The sequence below is a fragment of the Cryptomeria japonica genome, chromosome 10 (assembly GCF_030272615.1).
Source record: "Cryptomeria japonica chromosome 10, Sugi_1.0, whole genome shotgun sequence".
In the NCBI taxonomy this organism is placed as follows: Eukaryota; Viridiplantae; Streptophyta; class Pinopsida; order Cupressales; family Cupressaceae; genus Cryptomeria; species Cryptomeria japonica.
The window spans coordinates 272,905,483-272,913,572 of record NC_081414.1 but is presented as its reverse complement, the minus strand read 5'-3'; the positions used below and the strand labels follow the sequence as shown (position 1 = coordinate 272,913,572).

At 32.1% G+C, this 8,090-nt stretch overlaps 1 pseudogene; it reads left to right on the top strand.

Moving 5' to 3' along the window:
• The first annotated feature begins 2,143 nt into the window (after window positions 1-2,143).
• LOC131035461 (bifunctional levopimaradiene synthase, chloroplastic-like) lies at window positions 2,144-6,406 on the top strand (annotated as a pseudogene).
• The last annotated feature ends 1,684 nt before the right edge of the window (window positions 6,407-8,090 follow it).

Sequence of the window (8,090 nt, the reverse complement as noted above, 5' to 3'; positions counted from 1 at the left end):
CTATTGTGATTAGAAATGTGATATCATTTTAGTATTTTTTCACAATTGAATTAAGGATCCTTTCCCTATTGTGCATTGTATACTGAAAAAATAGAGAAAAATGAGGTAAACACAACATCTCATGTAGTATTATCTGAAAAATTCCTTAACCATTCCGCAATCTAATGTGCAACTGGTCTATCAAATGCCCAAAATACCTTGCCAATTTTGGGAATCTCTTGCATGAAGTAGAACAAAATGCATAATGTTAGGGTTCCATATTTGAACATAGTCAATATTTTTCTCTACCATCTTATAAGTCATGTTAATTGATGTGGCTGAAATTAAGATCTAAACCCAAGACCAAGAAGGACAGGCCATGGATGCAACAAAAACTAATAGAAACGCAACAGGAACCTACAGAACATAAAACTGTCAAAACTAGAAATGTGGCATGATTAGCCGAAAATGCACCAATATTAACCAGAAATACGATAGGACTAGGTGTGTTGTAGATGTGGTAAGATCTGATAATGCTAAATGTTCATAAACCAGAAATGCATCAGGATCACACAAAAATGTAGTGAGATCTACCAAAAATGCAACAATAATGACCAAAAGGGCACTAAGATCAGGACCTGCAAAACCCTAAAAACCTGCAACAACAAAAATGTGATGAAAAATTGGAGACACGATATAAAGGATTGCAAATGCGCCAGAATTAAAAATCGTTGCAAATGTCAAATCTTCAAATTTGAAAACACTTAAAATATTATAAAACAGGGATTGGGTCCCACCGAGCATGCCAAACTGTATATGATGGAATTGGGATATTCAAGATATTGCACAAACAAATAAGATTCAACCACATTAAACTTTAGTTTTACAAAGAAATCTACCATAAACCAATGAAGAACCTAAAACATGCAAGACAACAAATTAGCAAGATTACACCTTCCCATGCTCAATAGGGTTTGATCTCCATTGTTTCATATCACCATTGATATTGCTTGATATATTGGTTTCTCTCAGATTTTGTATGTGTACAAGAGCACAATAAAGAACAGATTGTGGTTGTGTAGATGCTTGAGTGATTGATTTCTTATTAGAGTATTAGGGATGGATAGAGAAAAAAAATCCTCTTTTATAAAGAGTACCCTAGAAATGGAGGGCTAGGATTAAGAGGTGGATGGATAAATAGTCAACTCGGATTAAAGAGTGGGTATAGGAAATAAGAAAATATTAGAGAGGTGGTTAAAGGTAAATTAAGAGATGAATGACAAGTGGCATAGAAGGAAAAAGCCAATGAATTAGTTAAATAAATAAAAATTTACTTAATTAATAGAAAAAGTGGGACCAATTAAATAAATAAAATATTTATTTAATTTAAGAAAAAAAACAATTTAAATTAATAAAAATAATTATTTAAATGGGGAAAGGGTAGAAAAAGCTTAGTGAATTAATTAAATAAATAAAGATCTATTTAGTTAATAGAAGGATTGGGATAAAATAATAAATAAATAAAATATTTATTTAATTAAACTAGGATAATTTTAGGTGTCTACACTAACCATCGAAAACTAATTTTTGACATCAAATAAAAAGTAGTTTGCAATGATTTTTATAACTATGTATATAAATAAATAAATAAATAAATAAAAACTTGTCACAAATATAAAGATCTCCTATTCTAAAATAATATAATATACAAATGAAAATATAATAAAATTACATAAAATGAAACCAAACACAAACCCTTAAAAAAATATAAAAAACTCTAGTACAAACTAATTTATAAACAAAATTAAATAATTAAGTGAACCAATTGGCACTCAAATATAGCAAATAACCAAATTATAAAATAAACATTAAGAGAGGTCCTGTACGTGAGAATCATTTATTCTATCGAAAGAAACAAGGGGAATCCCAAACAAAGTATTTTCAAAGATTTATATGGAATCTCTTTCCAGCATCAGATAAAGTGTACAAATTTAAGGATTTTTGGGAATTGTTTGAAAGCTTCAAAAAAAGATGAGGCAATCAGTACAAGATACAAAAGTTTTTTTGGGGGGGGGAGTGTGGGGGGTGAAGGGAATCATCATTGTAATTGATCCCTTCTATGTATATAAAACCTGGAGTTGCTCAGTTGAAATTCTTAAGAAAAATGGCGCAAGTTTCTTTTCCATGCAATCTTAACATTGCAAGATGTCCTCTCTCTGAGATCAATGGCAGACACTGCACCATTCCACAATCTTTCCTTCACAATTCAGATAGGGGCAAGCATGCTCTTAAAACCCTGTGTCTTTCTCACTCTGCTGTCACTGGTATATTATATTTATATGTGTTTGTGTTGCTCATTTCCCTTTAATTCAATGCAATGTCAAGTTGTTTACACAATTTTGTGATATAGATAATCTTTCAGTCAAGCAAGAATTTATTTCTGAAATTCGGAAAGATGATGCAATCGATTCGCTGTCAATAACATTTTATCAGGTTTGTTTTAGTTCTAACTGATCCATAAAAGCTCAACATTTGTTTCTTGTGTCCCAATTGATTCATGAAAGCTCAACATTTATTTCTTGTGTTGGTACAGTTACATTTGTTTCTTATGTTCTAATTGATTCATGAAAGTTCATGAAAGCTCAACATCTGTTTCTTGTGTGAGTAGAATTGCATTTGTTTCTTTGTGTCCTGACTGGTTTATGAAAGCTCAACATTTATTTCTTGTGTTAGTAGAGTTGTGGTTTAATCACACGGTAATTTGCTGAAATTAATGTATATTGGGGTTGTTTCAGTGTGCAGATAGAGGAGGGAAAGAGAAGAGGGTACAGACATTGATATCAGAGATAAAGAAAATGTTTAAATCAATGGGTGATGGCGATATAAGTCCTTCTGCCTACGATACTGCGTGGGTTGCAAGGGTGCCTGCTCTGGATGGGTCCGATTGCCCTCAATTTCCTTAGACACTTGAATGGATTCTGAAAAATCAATTGAGCGATGGCTCTTGGGGTCAACAATCGTGCTTCTTATCGTATGATCGGATTCTAACTACTGTTGCATGCATTATTACCCTTACTCTCTGGTCTACAGGCGAAACCCAAATCAGGAAAGGTTGTAAATGCCTTTATTTTAATTTAGTGAGATATAATTGCATAGATATGTTTCATTCAGAATGAGAAAGAATGGAGAATTTGCTGTTTTCTTTTGTTTTCATGGGTTCCAATTAATAATGTCTTTATAACAAATTGCAGGTGTTGAATTTGTGAAGAATCATGCTGAGCGAATGGAGAAGGAAGCAGATAATCACCGGCCATGTGGATTTGAATTTGTGTTTATTTCAATGCTCAAAGAAGCCAAGAGTTTAGGATTGGATCTTCCCTATGATTTGCCCTTCATAAAACAGATTAACCAGAAGCGAGAGACCAAGCTTGAAAAGTGAGTCAGTCTCTCTGTGATAACATCACTTTAGTTGTGGTTGAATTTTCTTTACTCGAAAATGGTTGTGATTATACCCTGTTTGTGGGTGATGGTGGTTTGTTATCCTAGAATTCCGCTGAATATTATCCACGCTGTTCCAACAACAATTCTTTATTCATTGGAGGGGTTGCAGGAAATAATAGATTGGGATAAAATAATGAAACTTCAGTTGAAGGATGGATCCTTCCTAAACTCCCCTGCCTCTACAGCTGCCGCTTTTATTCGTACTGGAGACAAAAAGTGTTTGGAGTACTTGACCTTTGTTGTCAACAAGTTCGATGACCATGGTACCGATCATTACATTACATGCTTTATTTATTTATTTATTTATGTATTAAAAGTTTAAAAGTTGTATAGATCAATATATTAATGTTTGTTTGAATTAGATTATGTAGATTTTTTTGTTTTGTTATTAATGTTTCAGATCAAATTTTATGATTTCAATTGTTTTATGTGGTTAGTTGTTCTGATGATGGACCATAGAGTTTGATCTGAAACGTTGACAACAAAAACCCACATAATCTAATCTAGAAATTAGCTTATTGATCATTATGAATTGTAGAAACTTCATGAATTTGAATTGTATAAGATAGTAACCGTAGAACAGAAGAAAGATGATAAGATATGGTAATGAATAAATTGCAGCACCTTGCCAATATCCGATAGACCTGTTTGCACGTCTGTGGGCCGTTGACACCCTTGAGCGCCTGGGCATCGAACTACATTTTAAATAAAAAACTGTCTTATCTTAATTGCTTCTAGATTTTATTGTGTCTCTACTTTTTAGCATCGATATTTCAGATCAGACTCACTGATCCATTACCATATACTGATCCATTACCATATAGTTAACTTAAATTGATTCACAGACACTGGAACGATGAGGGCATTGGATGGGCGAAACACAGCTCTGTGACTGATATTGATGACACTTCCATGGCCCTTCGGATCCTCAGGCTCCACGGATATAATGTATCATCAGGTGACAAGATTAAACAAAGAGTTTACAAACATTCTGGTCATTTTACATCTTTTGACTAGTTAAATTTGACCCTTCATCTTTTCGCAGACGCTCTGAAAGGTTTTAGGGACAAGAATGGAGAGTTCTTTTGCTTCATGGGTCAGACCCATAGAGCAGTTACGGACATGTTCAACGTTCATCGTTTTTCTCACGTTGCATTTCCAGGAGAAACAATAATGGAAGAAGCAAGACTCTTTACCCACAAATACTTGACAAATGCTGTTCAGAATGTGGGCACTTTTGACAAATGGGCTCTTAAAAAGGACCTTCAAGGAGAGGTACTATACCATGATATTTTAGCTAAATATGAGGTGCTCTTATGTTGTGAACTACAAAGAAATAAAACCCAATTTGTATCAGGTGGAATATGTTCTGAAGTATCCATGGCACAGAAGTATGCCAAGGTTGGAGGCAAGGAGCTATATAGAGCAATACGGAGGGGAAAACGATGTTTGGCTGTCAAAGGCTTTGTATTTGTATGATCTCTAAACTTTAGACTCGTTAAATCCCTACCTTTGCCAATTTTCTATTGCAAAATATGACAAATTTGTTTATCAGGATGCCAAATGTAAGCAATGGAAAATATTTAGAACTGGCCAAACTTGACTTCAACAATATGCAGTCTATGCACCAGAATGAGATTCCACATATTCAGAGGTAAGGACAGCCTGATAAATTTCTATGCCATATTTGCCTTCCTTTTTGTATTTTATAGCAAAGACAAAATTATTAATGAAATAAATTGCACTCAATTGTTGAAAGGTGGTTGGAATTATGTGGTTTCAACAAGTTTTTCACACAAAAAAATGTGGTACAAACATATTTCATCATTTCTACGAGCATGTTTGAGCCAGAGTTCGCCACATGCAGAGCTGTCTACACAAAAACTGCAATCTTGACAGTCATTCTAAGTGATCTTTTTGAATCGCACTGTTCTGTAGCAGACATTATGGTCTTCTCTGAAGCTGTTCAAAGGTAAAAACCAATTTCACTTTTCATTTGATTGATTCACTGGAAACATGCAATACATTCTTCACACATCTAAATCATTCTTATCAATGGGAGTTTTAGGTGGGATTTATCTCTGGTAAACAGCATGGCCGAAGAGATGAAAATCTGCTTCAAGGCATTGTATGATACACTCAATCAAATTGCAGAACAAGGAAGGATCAGACAGGGCCGTGACGTATTACCCTACCTCCGAAATCTAGTATGTATTATATGATTTCTTCATCAAATTCTCCAACAAAAATTGATTTCTTGTTTCATATTTTGCACAACTATATTTTTCTTAATTATTTGTATTCGTCTAGTGGGAGGTTCTTCTTGCATCCTACTCGAAAGAAACAGAACGGATGCAAATGAAATACATTCGTTCCATGGAAGAATATACAGAGAATGCGAAAGAATCGATGGGTGTAGCCACAGTTATTTTAACCTCCATACTTTTTACTGGTGACCTCCTTTCCGACGAGGTTCTTGTAAAATTTGGTAATGGATCCAGATTTCTCTACCTGGTGGCTTTGACGGGGACCTTGGCTAAGGATATAAAGACTTACCAGGTAAAATGAAATATTTTTTGCTTCATCCCATCTAACTTTGTGTTTTATGATGGAATTACTGGTATTGAGTGTTGACACAATCATTCAGGACAAGAGAAGGCGAGGTAAACCTTGGGCGATAGAGAAGTTCATTAGAAATCATCCTGAAGCATCAGAAAAAGAAGCTATGGATCATATTAATTCTGTTATGCAGAGTGCTCTGCTGAAATTAAATTGGGAAGTGATTAACAACAGAGAAATGGGAGAGCGGTGTAGGAAGCTGATTTTTAACACTGCGAGATCAATGCAATTGTTTTACATGGAGAGAGACAGTTCAGAAATGGAGGAAGTAATAAAAAAGTGTCTCTTTGAACCGGTTGGAATATAGGCTACAATATATATCCTCCAAAGTCTTCTTGCCGTCCATAACCCAGCTTTTTCGTTTTACTGTATTTGGTAGCAATCATTGCTGGTTAAAAAAAATATTGTTCTTGTGGATACTACCGTATAGAAGTTTGGTGGAATGAATATAACAGTCTTGGTTTTTTTATTTGTTGTGTAGAAGTTGAGTATTTAGGAAAATGTCTATGCATATCTAGGATATCCTTTTACTGCTATATTTTTCTCAATAATAAATTTATTTTAAAATAGATATTATTTTGTCTTTAAATATTGTAATAATAAATTTATTTTAAAATAGATATTATTTTGTCTTTAAATATTGTAATAATAAATTTATTTTAAAATAGATAGTATTTTGTTTTTAAATATTGTAATAATTAATTTATTTTAAAATAGATATTGTTTTGTATTGTAATGTTATAATGTTTGGGAAGAATCTATATGTTTTGTCAAATTACATCTTTTTTTATTATTATTATAATATACACGTCTTTAATATATTTATCTAAAAACAAAAAAACAACAAGAAATATTAGTTTATAATTAATTTAATTTAATTAAGAATTATTTTATTGATTAAGAGTGTCTTATTTTAGTTTAAGATTAATAAAACAAAAATACATACAATATAAAAAATATAACTACAAAATAATATTTAATTAAATTAAATTTTATAAATATTTTCAAATAATTCTTTAGCATGATCCAATCAATCATTAAAAAAAAAATTATAATAAAAAAAGGTGATCGGGTTGCATTTGTTTTAAAACCTCAATTGTGGTTTTATTATAAGTTTAACGTGTAAGAGGTTACCCTATACACATTAAGGCTTAGATTTTTTGAAGTGGTAACATGTTTGGGTTATTTGATTTTTCAAATAACTAAAATGCTTTTTGAATTTTTTTAGGTGAGTGGCCACTTTTTTGTTCACCATCTTGGTGCACATACCCTTCATCTTGAACTCTATTATTTGATGTTTGTAGCACACAATCTATTGTAATAGAATTCATCCCTTGAGAGCTAACATCAACATCCTCATCCTCATGAGATTGATGTTGTCTTTCAATCGTTTTACAATTATGTATTTGTATTTGTTACCTTTTTTATCTTATTCAATTTATCTAAATACATAGTTGTTTACATTCTTCTTCTCAATATATATTGATCCTCTTGATATTTTCGTGTATGATGTGTTATCATCTCATCTGGATGTTGTCTCATTTCCACTTCAATATCTTTTACTATCATATCTACCCAATGTTTAACTCATCTCTCTCTATCATTTTGATTTTGACAGTTTCTTACTTCCTATCTTTGTGTATCATTCATTTATTCATGTCATTGTCTCATATAATTTGAAGCATAGTCTCTTCATTTTTCTCTTTGTTTCTCTTTATATTCAAGACTTCTTACTTCCTCTCTTAGTGCATCATCCATTTGTTCATGTCCTTATCTCACATAATTTTGAGCATATTCTCTTCAATGTTCTCTTTGTTGCTCTTCATTTTCAAAATTTAACCTAGGCAAGGTATTCTACAAATTAAATGTATTAATAATTCACATTTAATTTTTGAATAGAACATATATATGCATGTAAAATTAAAATATATTGAAAATTCAATTTTTTCATATATTAAAAAATTACTAAATATCAATAACATAATCATAAA